Here is a 15,657-nt window from a genome sequence, read left to right as displayed (position 1 = left end):
GCAACTGTGGCAAGATTTGTGTCAAGCTAGAGTTCCTAGGGGGTGAAAAATGATAGAAAGGAAATACAGTATCTCTGAGCTTCTGGGAGATTTTAATGCCTGAGAAAGAACTTAGCAAGAGGTTTGAAGAGATGAGGCAATCCTCTCTGTACCCACTGTTATGGAGGAATGACATATTGTGGGCTGGGAACTATAGCAGCCACTTTCCTTATGGGGTGCGCAAGGTTGCCAGTAGTTGAAGAATCATACATGTTGACTAGAGGCCACCTATTGAATTACAAATCTGTCAGTCACTTACAAATGAGAAATTTTTAGGCTAGGGTGGATGGGTCCTGGGGACAAGCATGCCTTATTTTCAGGTCACCCTTCAGAGCAATGAACGTTAGTTTATTGATATGAAGATACAGCAGTGCAGGTGATTAAAATTCAACTTCTCCTGGCAGTGGACAATTACTCCCCTTTCAGAATGTGCTGCATACATTTCTCTCCTGTGAGAAATAAATTGGAGCTAGAGAAAGGCCTGCAGCATTTTGGTAAGCAAAGATAGCCAGTGGAGGGGTGGAAGCCCAGCACCCACCTGGGGTCTATCAGACCAAGGGAGGCGCGAACAACAGTGGCAGCAGGTGAGAGCACAGACTGGCTCCCCTTGGCCTAGGGCTGGGCAGAAAAGAGAGACAGTTCCATTAAGCCTTTCTGTGGTAGACAGGTGCATTGGAGCCCTGTGCAGCACATGAGTAATGATTGTGGATTACAGGTAGCTGAGTAAGGTCATTCTTTACCCCTGAGAAGAACTGTATTGGATAGATGTACCATGTTTTCATTATCCACTCCTCTATTGAAGAACATTTAGGCTTTCTCCATTTCTTAGCCATTGTGAAAAGAGCAGCAACAAAAATGAATGTACAAGTGTCTCTGCAGTAGGAAGAGTCCTTTGGACATATACCAAGGAGTGGAATAACCAGGTCATATGGATCATTCATTTTTAGATTTTTCAGTTCTCCACACTTCTTTCCATGTAGTTACACCAGTTTGCAATCCCGTTCCCCTTTCTCCATTTCTTCACCAGCATTTGGTGTCATTTGTTCACTTGATCCTAGCCAGGCTGACTGGGGTAGGATTAATTCTTAAAGTAATTTTGATTGCATTTCCCTAAGGACTGAGGATATTGAACAGTTTCTAAGGTGTTTCTCAGCCATTTTTATTTCTTCATTTGAGAATTCTCTGTTCAGTTCCTTAGCTCATCTTTTTATTGTGTCATTTTTTTTCTTTATTTCTTTATTTATTGAGTCCTTTGTATAGTTTGGATCTTGATCCCCTGCTGGACGTGTCACTGGTGAAGACCTTCACCCATTCTGTGGGTTTCAACTTCCCTTCTTTTCTTGTTTCTTTTGCTGCACAGCAGCTTTGTAGTTTAATGAGGCCCCACTTGTTGTCTGTTGTCCTTAATTCCTGAACAACTGATATCCTAAGATTTAGAAAGTCCTTTCCTGCACCTGTGTCTTGTAGGGTACTGCCCATGTTTTCTTCTAGCAGTTTCAGAGTTTCAGGTTTCACATTCAAGTCTTTGATTCATTTGGAGTTGACTTTTGTGCATGGTGAAAGATAAGGATCTTGTTTCATTCTTCTATTGGTTGAGATCCAGTTTTTCCAGCATCATTTGTTGAAGATGCTGTCTTTCCTCCATTGTGTGTTCTTGACACCTTGGTGAAATATCCAATGGCTGAAATTGCACATATTTATGTTTGGGTATTTTATTATGTACCATTGCTCTATGTATCTGTTTTTGAGCCAATACCATTCTGTCTCTATGACTATAGCTCTGTAATATAGTTTAAGATGTATTATGGCAGCCCCCCCAGTGTTGTTCTTTTTGCTCATAGTTTCTTTGTCTATCCAATGTTAAAATCTTGAAATTTGCAGCTATGGAAACAGAAACTATTATACTACATGAAATAATACAAACTCATAAAAACAAGCAATATATGTTCTCTTTCATTTGTGGATCTTAGAGCACCACATCCTTCTATGTGAGTATACACACTAATGCAAACCAAGGAACCAGGAAAATAGAAAGGAACCATGGATGTCAAGGGAAGGAACTGGTCCCAGATAGGAGGACAGTAGGAAATAGATGTTACTACAGGGGAAATGCAACAGAAGGCGACTATTACAGAGTTTCACAGCTGGTTACACACAGAGTAAAAGTGTCTGAGAAATGCTCATCCCTAAGTGACGCATTTACAATGGAACCTCTTCAATCAAGGCTCATGGAACACAGCAGAACAGGGAGTACAGGGAATACCAAAGCATCTCTCAACTCTCACCAGTTATACTTCCTCATGCAACAGAGTGGGACACACACAGAAGGCCATGACTGGCCAAAGGGGAGAGAGTAAGTGACCACAGAGTACATGGCCCTGGATAGCACTCCTACATCAAGCCTTATCCACCCATGGCTCAGGACTATTGCAGAAGAGGGGGCAGAAATATTCCAAGAACCAGGGTTGGTACATATGAAGGAAGCAGCTTTCTAGGCCTCTGGGAACTTGTTCATTTGAACCTACAGCAATGGTGCCAGGATGCACAAGACCTCTGTGAACTCAATCAGACAAAAGCCCAGCATAGAACCGAAGAAATGGGCAGCAGACCTCAGCATTAGCCAAAGAACTATTAGCAACTGATTGCTGCTGGGTGAGGGAGAGCTGATCTTCTTTAAGGGAGAGGCTCTAGGTAGACTGACTAGACCTCAGCGTATGAACATGCACTGAGGGACCTCTGGTAACACAAACTTGACTCGATAGGCCTTAACATATATGATAGTAGACATGAAATCCAGCGGGGGGTTATGGGGGTTGCAGATGGGGGAAGGAGTATAAAGACGATTAAGATGTGTTGTATAAAGTGCACAAAACTTCAATAAAAATATACATTGAAAAAAATACAGGAGTGCTTCCTGTCTGTGCTTTATAACCAATATTAGATGCTGAATCCAAAGAACAAACTGGCACTTTCTTAGAATGGACAGCAATGGGCTTTCAGAGATCCAGCTCATCGTCTGTAAAAAGGTTTTATAATGACAACATTTTATAATGATAATATCCAGCGTTTTGCAGATTTAGAAAAGCATCGGAAAAACAGACATGAAAGTGCATCAGAAGGAACACAGATGGAGGCCACTGCAGAGTTGCACATCTGGTCAGGCACAGAGAACACACACCTGGGAAATGCCCAGTACTGGTGACACATCTGCAGCCGAATCTCTACAACTAAGGCTCATGGAAACATAGCAGAATAAGGGGTAGAAAGAGGGCTAACGCACCCCTCAACTCTCACCAGTGAGGTTTCCATGTACATCAGAATGTGATGCACACAGAAGGCCACAATTGACCAAGTTTGGGAGAACAAGAGACTGTAGAGTGTAGGATGGGACTCCAATATGGAACAACACCCATCTACAGCTCAGGAACCATTGCAGAAGAAGAGATGGAAAGATTGTAAGAGTCAGGCCTGGTTCATGAACATAGGAGGTGGAGGCTTCCAGGCCACTGGAGGCTTGCTCATGTGAGCCTGTAGCAGTGGTGACATTGAGTGTGGGACACATGTCAGCTCAATTAAACAAGGGCCTAAAGGAGAGGTGAGAAATAGATGGCAGGTCAGCACTAGATCGAGAACTATTTGAGACTGGTTGCTGCTGGGTGAGGCCATATGACTTACATTTGACCACTGGATGGGATGACTAGACTCCAGTGGATGCACTGAAGGACATTTGGGTACAAACACCTGAATGAATAGGACTCAGCATGTACGGCTGAGTGCATAGGGTTCGGTGGGGGGATGGGGGAGGTATGGGCTGGGGAGGGGGTCTGGATTTCAGTAGGAAATTATGAAATTTAAAAAGCTCAATAAAAAATATTAAGAAGAAAATGATAGAAAAAAAAGAAACAAAAAAAGGGAATAGTGATAAGAAATTTGTCTGCACAAGATTCAGATTCCAAGTAGTTTTACGGTTGGGTTAGTCTCAAACGATACCTAACAAGATGATAGAAAAAAAAATCATACAATACCTCTGTTATAAATGTACAAACAGCAGTTAAGGGTTTTAAACTCAGAAAAAAAAGCCTGCATGGGTGGGAAAAGATCCTCTGAGGCCATAAGTTCATTGACTAAAATCCAAGTGCCAGGGGTGGTTTATCTCCTTACTCATTATTGGACGAGGAGACCTCTGAGATGACCCCACTATATAGCCTATTCCCAGACCCATTAATTGAATACCAAAACTAAATGGTAGGAACCCATTGCTGAATACATCAATGTTCTGGAAATAAATCTGGGACTGAGCTCGCTCCCTTCCTGGTGACTGGCTTTTATATTGCCAGAAAGTCTTATGCAGGAGAATTGTCACCAACAGGCTTGCTCATCTACGGTCCCCAGGTGTTAATGCTACCAAAATGCCTCACAGGTATGCCTGATGGTGAAACAGTGGCATGGCTGTTATGGATGCAGCCAACTGCTTTTGAATTGGTTTTGAGGTCCCTCTACAGTAGAGAAGCTGTGGGTGGTACTGTGAGAGAGGGCAACAAATGTGACTGAGGAAATCAAAGCCCCAATGCAGAAATGATTGCTATTGTGTGGTTAGAATGTGTGTCATGTGCTTCTCAAAGCACCTTCTAGGCATTTGTGCTTATGATCATAGATTACTATTGCTGATTGCTTGCCAGTGCTGGCCTTAGTGAAAACCAATTTCTTTTGATAGTAGGACGTAATTACTGCTTCAGCAATCATTCATGAATGGGCAAACTGCTAGAAATAAGTGTCCTCCCATGATCGTTGTGGTGGTTTCCTGTTCATTACTCAGAACATAATCATATATTAGAGTTACCCCCTTCAAAGTTCAGGATACACTGGGAAGAGTGTCTAGCAGCAACATAAGCATTGAAGAAAGTGATGGAGAAATATGGAGCACTGTCCTTCAGGTATGTCATGATCACTGCCATTTAAAAATAAAAACACTTTTAATCATCCCCATGGGGCCTGCACAAGATTTAGGGCTATCAACATTTTTCATAAGAGGAGGGGGTCATCAGACACTCACCTGAGTCTCCAGTCACACAGTTTCTCACCAACAGCATGTAATCCTTCTCCAGATATGCAAGGTCTTGGGAGGTCCTAGAGTATGTAAAATGTGAACAACTGGCTGAGGATGATAGGGGCCACATTCACGAAGGCTTGGGGAAGTTTTAACCCATGCTTGGCTATGATTTTGCAGTGAAGCTGCTGTCTGTGGGGAGATTCCTTTTTTCTGGCATTAAATAACCCATCATCAGTTCTCCTGTAAGTAACTCTAAGAAACCAGTGGTTCACCAAGTAAGACTTGGATGGAGTTGCTTCTGTGGTCTATCATTGGTATCCAATTGCTGATGATTAGCATTTATTTATGTCTCATCACACAACAAAAGGAATGGGATGTGCTGAAGGTCTGAGTTCAAGTCTTGCCTAGAGTACTCACCAGCTGTGCAGATTTTCCCTTTTCTAATGATATTTAAAACACAGTCTTTAAGTTCCATTCTACACCTAGTATCTAAGAGCCCAGTATTGAATAATTGTATATGGTTAGATAAAGCATGGAAATGTTCAGGCATTTCAGTAAGGTAAATGTAGTACAGATGATTAGAAACAAACCTGTTGGAAGATTTTTATTTTTACAAAAGGAAAGGATTATTTTATACACCCCTCTGTAAAGCTAAAGAAAGCACTACCATTGCATCAGAATGAAAATACGCACCATTGCCCACCTTCTGAAAACATACTCCTGTCCTCACATACTGTCAAGAAAGCCATAGCTACAGCCATCATTTTATGAGGGAGAAGGAATAAAATGTGGAATCAGAAGAGGTTCTGGGAAAAACTATAGAAATGATCCCTGAGGTGCAGTAGCAGTACTTTCTATCTCGGGGGTAATCAATAGTTGTCTAGGTAGACTTCAGGATCATCAAGAGGAGGGGATTCATGCATGGTACTATAGTCCTAGCTAAGTGCACGTGGGCTGGAGATGGCACCGACCCTAGAGAAAAAGCTACTTCTGACACATCCCTAGACCTACGTAATTCCTTACTCTATTCTAAGTACCTATCTTATCTTTACAGACAAGTGTACTCTCATCATCAAAGAAGCTTCTTTTGCAAGAGATGGAGACTGTTACAGAGTTTCACAACTGGTCAGATGCATAGAGCAAGTGACTATGGAACTGCCTAACCCTAAGTGACACATCTACAATGCAGTCTCTTCAACAAAGACTCAGGAACATCGTGGAAGAGGGACAATGCCAGAGGGACAAGACAATAACTGCTAGGTAATGCATTCTAGACATGAAAGGGACACTGCACCAATGGAATCTCCACAGTGTAGTAGTCTAATAAAATCTGCATAATGACAAAACCAATTGACATGCCAAGGTGGATAGTGGGAATGTCATGGGGTCTCAGCTCAAGTTGAAGAGCTACAGGCAATCAATGGATACTGAGGGAGAGAGAATCAGTTTTCTCCATGGACTAGCTCTGAGAGGTTATCTAATCCCAAATGTGTAGCCCTAAACAAACATAGGTACACACAAGCACTACTAAACACACTCAGTGCATTATATATGTATGTATGTGTATGTATATATATGTATATATACATATATGTACACATATGTGTGTAACCATAATAAAGAAGAGGACAAGAAATTAAGAGGGAGTGGGGGACATAGGAAGAGTTGGTAAAGGATTGGAAGGGGGGCTGGAGAGATGCTCAGTGGTTAGAACACTGACTGTTCTTGCAGAAGACGTGGATTCAAATCCCAGAACCCACATGGCAGCTAATAACTGTCTATAAATCCAGTTCCAGGGGATGTGACAGCTTCTTCTGTCCTTCACAGGCACTGCATGACACAGGTACACTTACCTACATGCAAGCATAACACTCATACACATAAAATAAAAATAATAAATAAAAATTGTTTTTAAAAAAAGGATTGGAAGGGATGATGGAAATAATGCATATAGAACACCCATGCATGGAATTCTCAAAAACTGAAAAAATTTTAAAAAGAGGTTTTGTATTGGCAGAAAATAGGACATCACTTTGTCTCTAAAATAGAAACAAAATGTTTGACATCACAGACAGCGATTTTGACTTCAATGGGCTAGAAACACAGCTAGAGGTATTAAGGTCTTTCTAAATAAATTGTTATACTCTCAATAGCCAAAATGTTTGCCATGATGATTTGCAGGACTTTAAGTGAATTCTGCTTCTCAACATGATACAACCACAATCTGCTTATGCGTGTCTACAGTGTCAGCAATGGAATCCCTGCCACAGTGCAGCAATAGCTCAAGCAGTCTCCTCAAAGGACCTTTCAGTGCTCATGATTTTTAAGCATGCTGTGAAGTTATTGCTACCATCCTTCCAATATTATTAAGCTACAATAACTTCCACAAAGGTCAATGAAGAATTGTGCAGTGTGCTTCTAGTTATGTTTCAATATCCGCAAACTCCCATTACGATGTCCTGTCTACGCATTAGACTGAGAAAAAGAGGCAACAACATTTCCTGAAGACAATGACTTCTTCTTCAGCATTTCACTACTGCCATTAGCTCCCCTGGTCCAGGTGGAGCCCACAAGCACCTCCCCCAACCTATGAGTGAGTATTTGCTGTTTCTATATTGAGTTGGCCCTATGCGGGCAACCACAGCTGTTGTGGTTTCTCATCACTGTGGCTAAGTCGTGCCCATTGGAGTATTTCATGGCTCTCTTCTCTATTGTTCTGCTCTTACGTTCTTGCTGTGTGGACTTGATGTTTCATGGAGCAGGGCAATCTAGATTTGCTATGCTTTCTGTACCAACTGCCACAAGGAAGCTCTGTTTTAATGAGTCTCAAAACATGAGAATATTAGAACAGAGGGGAAGAATAGTGCACAAACAAAAGAACTTTAAAAGATGCTAAGGTGTGCCTCAGTTTCGAGAGCAGTGATCAAGGGTTGTTTGATTCACATTAGGTCTTTTATTCATGGTAGCTTTCTATAGTCCCTCTGTAGCCCACCATTTACATGTTAGAGAATTGAGGTCTACAGACCTGACTGTTTAGATCTGCCCAAGTTCACTCAACCAATCTGTAGAAGTGATATTCAGATTTACAAAGAGTCAGCTCTGAAGGCAGCACTCCTTCTAACTTCTTCAGATATAGATAGAAAATCTCATGTTTCAAAGCCTTGGTGAATCTTAACTCACATGGGCCAGATCACATCATGAAAGTGCGTAACGAGCACTCTCAGTTTGTGTCCTCACTGCCTTCCCTGCTCTCGGAGTCTACGTTCTGTCCTGCTCACATACTCCCTCTTTGTTCTCTCAGTAGTAATGGCTCTTGGTGTGGGAGGCAGAAGAGTCTCAGCACCTTTAAAATTTATCTGCATTACTCTGCTTAGGAGTTGAATCATCCTCCATGCAGAAAAAATTGAAAACACACTATTTTCATCACACAGCCAAATAAATCCAAGAGCAGAGAATTGCTTATGTAATCCTAGAGAATACAGGACTAAATATGAGTGCACTTTATACAATAGCCCAAGATGAGATGGTAATTCTCTGCATTTTCTGAGGATACTTTGGGAAGGGAAAGGTTTTTATGACAAACTCAACACCTTTTTAACAGACTGATGCCTTTTTAATCTTCACGTATTTGTTTCTATTTCATAGTAGGAAGTATTATAGTGCAAGTCACAAGAAAAAGGACACTATGTTCAATACTCTGTGTGTATATGATGTGTTTGCATGGGTATGTACATGTGTGCAAACAGGCGTGCACACACGAATGTACATATGAAAACCAGAGGTTGACATACTTCATCCTTTTCTATCATTCTCTGCCTTAATTTTTGAGACAGGGTCTCTCACTGAACCTAAAGGTTACTGAGTACAAGCTGGCTGGCCTCCAAACTCCAGAGATCTTCCTGTCCCTCTATCCCAGTGCTATGGCTACAGATATTTGCTGCTGCACTGAATTTTTTTTTAATTTTATTATTTTTATTTTATGTGTATGCGTGTATTGCCTGCATATAAGTGGGTGCACCCATGTCATGCAATGCCTGCGGAGGTCAGAAGAGGCTGTCGGATCCCCTGGTACAGACAGTTGTTGGCTGCCATGTGGGTGTTGGGATTCTAACCCAGGTCGTTTCAAGAACAACCAGTGTTCTTAACCACTGAGCCATCTCTCCAACCCCCTGCACTGAATTTTATGTGGATTCTGAGGACCCAAATTGAGACCCTCCTGTTTGCACCGTCAGTACTTTACCCACTGAGCCATCTCCGCAGCCCATCAATACTGTAATTCTGAATTCTTTTATCCTAGAACTTGTGACCTTGGCTTCCAGTCTCTGATCACTTCATGCAGCTGCAGGTATGACAATCATCCTGTAATATTAATTGAGCTTAATGTTACTCTTATGCCTTCAAATCCAGAAAACATGTTTCTTTTTTATTGGGCATTTTAAGGTGACATTATTTGTAAAATAACAAAGATTATTCTTATACTTACTGGTCATGTTTTCATATCGATATATTCAGGAGAAATGTCAACATAAAATGAAACAGAACCAGTCATGATCAGTCATGCAGTTGCTGTGCAAAAGAGGAAGTGTTTATCATGATTTTATTACTTATCAAATGCCAAGTGTAGAATGTAGGTATTTGGTAGAAAATATAGAATACTTATACCTTCTCAGTGCTCTCAACAAAAATGATGCAGTAATGCATTTTCCTCTTATAAAATAATCTCAAATGGGCTAAGTAGTGAGAAAACTTTCCAAAATTATTTTTGTAAGACAGGAAACTTAACTTATTGACTGTAAGACTACTGAAATAACAACAGTAATCACTATCACTCTTTTTCCCATCTCTGAAATAACAATGCAGTAACTGTACATATATTATTACTAACCTCTCACTCATGTTATAAGGCCAAAATTAAACTAACTTAAGATGTGAGTAAATCAAACCTATGATATATCAGGTCACTTTCTCAACATCAATTATTATACTAGGATGAAACCAGGATTTCCTGACTTCAAAATACACATACTTCCATCAGTCATTTTCAGTTATAATAATTGATATTTTTTCTGCCCAGCTGATATTCTCTTTCTGTCTCCCTCTCCATATTTACATGCAAATACACACAGACACATTCAACTTATCTCTTGAGACTTATTTATTTGATGAGAGGGATAAAGTGAAATATAGACAATCCCTGACATACAATGTCATGATTTAGTTATTTTCTGATAAGCCCATTGTTCATTGATAGTACCATCAACATGAAAATGGATTCAGTGTGCCTAACCTATTGAATATTCTAGTTTAGCAACTCAGTACACTGTGGAGCAGCTGTTGTTTCTTTCCTGACCACACGGCTGAGCAGGAGATTTAATTCACTGCTACATCCCAGCACAATGAGAGCGGAACATGCTGCATATTACTAGCCAAAGAAAAGACCACATTTCAAAATTCAATGTGCAATTTATTTTGAATGTATTTGTATTCACACTATCCCAGAGTTGAGAAAGCATAAGCCAGTTCATCATAAGTTGGGTTCTGTGCGTATTTGAAAAATGAAGCAAGTCACGCAAGTGGTAATTGGAAAGCTAAAAATCAAAGTCTGGCTGTCTAAACTTTCACTCCAGACCACTCCTGTGGCCATCTCCATGTCTTGGCTGACCTGTGTAAGTGCTGTGCAGCTGAGATGAGTATGCAAAGGACTCTTATCCTGGTGAAGCAAGAGAACTGGTGGACAGCAGAGGTCAAAGTTCAGTTCCTGCTCTTCTTGCACCTGAACATCCTTAAGTAGGTCCGCCATTACACTAGGAACTCAGAAAAGTAACTATCTTTGGTTTCTGAACAAGACAGTGTATCTCCAGCTCGGAAACTCTGTGTTTAACTCTAGTGCTATGAAAGCTTAGGACACTGTGAAATAGAGCTTGAAAGGGTAGCAGACATACTGCGTCCCCTAGCCCCATCCCTTGGCACATGCCATTACGACAGGCTCTGGTGGACACTGTAAATCTGCTGCACAAACATCTGTCTGCCATACTGTTTCCTCTAAAGTCTGTAGAGCTCTTAGTACAAGGGAAAAGTCAGGCCAGGAACATGGGAGGTCATTTTCATTCCTATGATATACAGAAGTGAGAATAAGTGGGTCAGCTTCCTGAGTTTCAGGAACAAGATCAAACCATGGTTCACCATCTATAAGATTCTGGTGGATTTGGTTCGAGTTGCTTATCTCAGGAACTAGCTCAAGGCCATGACCATCAACATTTTCTACCATTTCACTTTCCTGTTTCTCTGTGTTTCATCATGTCCCTTCTTACGATACTAAATTTTGAGACAACCTGACGATGCTGCAGAAGGACTCAGGTATCCGGTAAGTCATTGTTCTGGTCTGTGAGAGTGTTACTAGATGAGACATGAGATTGAAGACGAAGATTGAGCAAAGAACATTGCCCTCTCAAATGTGAGAGCTATCCAATGCAGTAATACCAGAAATAAAAGGAAAGATTAAGAAAGAATCCTTTTTCTCTTCCTTATTGTTCTTGAAATGGGATACATCTGTTCCCATCTTCAGACTCTAAAATGAAGGGACCCCACTGTCCATCCTGATTTTCAGTTCTGTAGCCTTAGATAGATAGGAGCTGCACCTTATTCTTCTAGGCCTCTAGCCTGAAGATTGATAGCCTGGACTTGTCAGCTTCTATAACAACACAAACAAATCCAGTAACCAAGAGGTATGAGGGATCTTTCAGCCCTTTCTATCTGAATGTCTCTGATTCCTTTCACTTCAGCAAACATTCATGGAACTAACATGCATCAGGCAGGGTAGTGAGGGATAGTGGAATAAGAGAAATTATCATCTTTGAGAACTTTGAGAACTATTGAGGGAAACAGACATAGAAACAAGATTGTTTCAATGCAATGTAGAGAGAGTCATGGGGAAGGTAAATCTCACAACACTCTGACTTCATCTCTCCATTTCCCTAGCAGCATCCATGTCTGGCTTTGGCCTCACTTATTGAATTACTGGTCATGATTCCTCAGCACAGTAACCCCTACCCTAATTTTGGCATGGATCCCTAGTCAAGATGTCTCCCCTAATGATATTTTCTGGACTTATGCACTGATGTAATGACAGCTGTGAAGAATGCTCCATCCCCGAAAGGTCAGGGAACGGTGTAATCCACAGGCGAGCAGCCACTTTACACAAAGCCCATTGCTGAAACAGACTTTAACCTTTCCAGAGTCACCATAGGCAGACTTCAGTTTCTGTACATTTCCAAGGGGCTGACAGTGATGGGGGAGGACTAGAGGTAAGAATCATTACAGGGCAGCCTTTATATCCAACTCGCCCCCTCTTCCCTGTCAATCTCTGCAAAAGCTGCACTGAGTGTTTGGGGCCTGGGCTTATTGGACAGAAAATGGCTGATTAAAACTGAAATGCTTGAGTAGAAAGGGGGGTCATAGATATGCCAGCCAAGCTGGCTTCAGGTCTTAACCCAAATGAAATGATTTGGTTGCTGAGTCCCTGGCTTCTTTAGGTTCTTCCATAAATATCTGTTAAGTACCCACTTTGAGACAGATACTTTATTGCACACTGAGGGTCTGAAGGTAATGAGACAGTCTGTCCATCTGGGTATCACGCCGTATAGTGGGGAATTTGATGCAACAGGGGCTATGGAGCATTGTGACCATCCTCTGTGCACAATTTCTTTGGAACACAATGGGTGAAATCATTTAGAGAATGAGGTATAGGGTCAGAAAAAGCCATCCTTGAAATACAGTACTTGCTATTTTTTCAGTATGGAAAAATAACCTCTCTAAACTGCCAGGTCCTCATCTGAAACTATGACAATGTGCATCTACCTAGTCCAGCTGAAGGAATATCTCGTGAGGAGGCATAAAGAGTTCCAACAGAGGGTCATGATGCTATCTACTTCTATCCCAACTGCCTACAGTGTTCTGAGTCTCCCTCTTGTGCTTCCTCATCACATTTGATGTTCCATTATGCCCTTGCCACTGGAAGAAATTAATAGGATCACTCACTTAAACCACTCCAATTCTCAGTTCTCATCTATAAAATGAAACTACTAAGGCTACTGGACTCATCATGTGTGACAAGTGGCCACCACGTTGAGGCAATGCCTCGGAGAGTACTGTGCTAAGAAAACGGTAAAGCTGTTCATTCCCCATCACATGAGGAGACCCCCTGCCAAAGGTGAAAGTCAAAGTGTTGAGGGAATTTTTCTGGGTTGTAGGTGCAGCTAGTCTCTCTCTGAGCTCTGTATGATCAACCTACACTTTATTTGATGAATTTTAAGACATTTATTAACTTTCCATGTTAAAAAAAAGTTAAGCATTCCCAGGGTAGTTCATCTAAAAACAGAAGAAAAAAGGTAAGAGAAGAAAAGTCACTCTTTATCTCCTTTACATTTTATCTCATCAGAAGCTTTTCATGTTTATTTGCATGTTTGGGTTCAAGCTGGCTTGGTTTCCAAGTTCATTAAGGCTCACTTTGTCTGTCCATGGTCCTGAAAGTAGTTGTGCAGCTTAAAAAAGAGCAAAATCAAAGAAGGGGAGTGTGGGTAAAGAGAAAGATCTTGAGTTTTAGTAAAATGTACCTATAGCACTAGTGTTCAACTCCTGGGTGTGAATACTAAAGGTGAAGGGTATGTCATTGCCCTCAAATGCTTTTAACTTTTCTAAATAAATGGGAACTTGTCTATTAAGCTTCTAGCTCAAAAGCTTAAATCACCGTTTTGTCACTTAAAAAATTCAGTGGCTTAAAGAACTTAAAGTGTCTGTGTATATGTGTGTATCTGTGTGTATCTGTGTGGTTGCCTATGATTTATTTCTGAGGAGTCAAGATAATTTAGTAAGAACATTATTGCAAGCTTCAGAAAACAGTGGGGAAAACTAAGAGCCCAGGTAAGGACAAAGCTCCTGGAGCTGACTTAGTGCAGGTAGAGTTCTGCTAGAGGAGCAGCTGCAGCTGTCTCCAGGAGCCTTGGGAAATCTACAGAATTGGACATCATCTTCAAGGTCCTTAGTTCAGAGGCTTTAATCTCATGTCCAAAAAATTTCATAAGCCACAAACAGTAGTGTAGTTGGGTCACCAGTGGAAATGAAAGATCCTTTTCTTACATGACAGTTGGTTTAGGAACTGAAAATGTTACTACTATTATACTATAGTCTTATTACATTTGACATTAACTCATGTTTTAAATATATTAATGAAGACACATTTGTCACTGTCACAATTTTATTATTTTCAGTTTTTCATAACTAGAATTCAATATAATCAGCATAATGCTGTATGATCTAATACAATAAAAACGTTATCTTGGAAAGGGTCTAGAAATCATTTTAAAGGGCTCCAAGGTACTATGGGATAGATGTCCCTTCAGGGTTCACATGAGGCTTACAGAGACAGAGATACAGATCCAGATGCTTTGGGAAGATAGAAACAAAAAATCAGACTCTATATGACTTAGTGACAAGGGAAAATAGTACCATGAATAGTTTAAAATCCGGAGGTAGAGCTCACTGACTATGCTAGCTCAATATGCCACCTACCACAAGAATCAAGAGTGATCTAGGTGATTTTAGCCCCTGTATTCTGCCATCCAAAATGCCAAGTTGGTGACCTCATGCCTGCAGAAGCATCAGGTTACTCATATCATTTTATTGGTCTCTGTTGCTGTTTCTCCCAAGTGATGGGAAATCTTCACAACTCTATGCATTTTTCTCATAGAAGTAATAAGATTTTAAGCGCTTTTTCTATGGATGTAGCAAAAATGGGTTTTAAAATAAACTGTGGTGATTAATCAAATACTGAGCCTACTGAATTGGGTGTGGCTAGTTGAAATCCTAGGAAAACTGGTTTATAATATAAGCAAACTCTTGTATGTTCTCCAGTTTGCCTTTAAAATATCCATTATGTTCTGTGCATATGATGAGGAAAAAGCAAGGGAACATGAAAAGATTTTTGTTATAATATAAGCAAACTCTTGTATGTTCTCCAGTTTGCCTTAAAAATATCCATTATGTTCTGTGCATATGATGAGGAAAAAGCAAGGGAACACGAAAAGATTTTTAAAGGCATGAAATGATCATGGAGAGCAGCTGAGGCTTGGCACCGTGGGAGGCCATGAGAGGCCACTGTTGATGGTACAAACTCAGTTTCAATGGCTACCACAGTATATTAGAGATGCCAGACTATGGCACAGCCCCCAAGAGTAGCAGTAGGTGGTGGAGTGGAGCCAGCCAGCGCCTACAAGACAAGCTGTGTGTGCTGTGGATGGCAGAGCCAGAGAAGTGGAACTGGTAGGCCTCTGGGGTCCAGAAGATTATAAGAGGATCCTAAATGTCAGATACTGAGCTAAATTGCTGACTTTGGTTTTGCTTAAAGTGTACCTGAATCTCCCTTTGAAATAAGAAAGAATGTAACATTTTTTACAGCAGTTGAGAGTCTGGATTTTCAAAAAGATACTGGACTTATAAGCTGTTTGAAGTTTTAAGAACTGTGAAATATCTAAAGTTGTACTGTTTTATATTGTAATATTAATAGTAACAGG

This window comes from Nannospalax galili, unplaced genomic scaffold, assembly GCF_000622305.1.
Source record: "Nannospalax galili isolate Female #2095 unplaced genomic scaffold, S.galili_v1.0 scaffold271, whole genome shotgun sequence".
Lineage (NCBI taxonomy): Eukaryota > Metazoa > Chordata > Mammalia > Rodentia > Spalacidae > Nannospalax > Nannospalax galili.
This window is presented reverse-complemented; position numbering follows the sequence as displayed.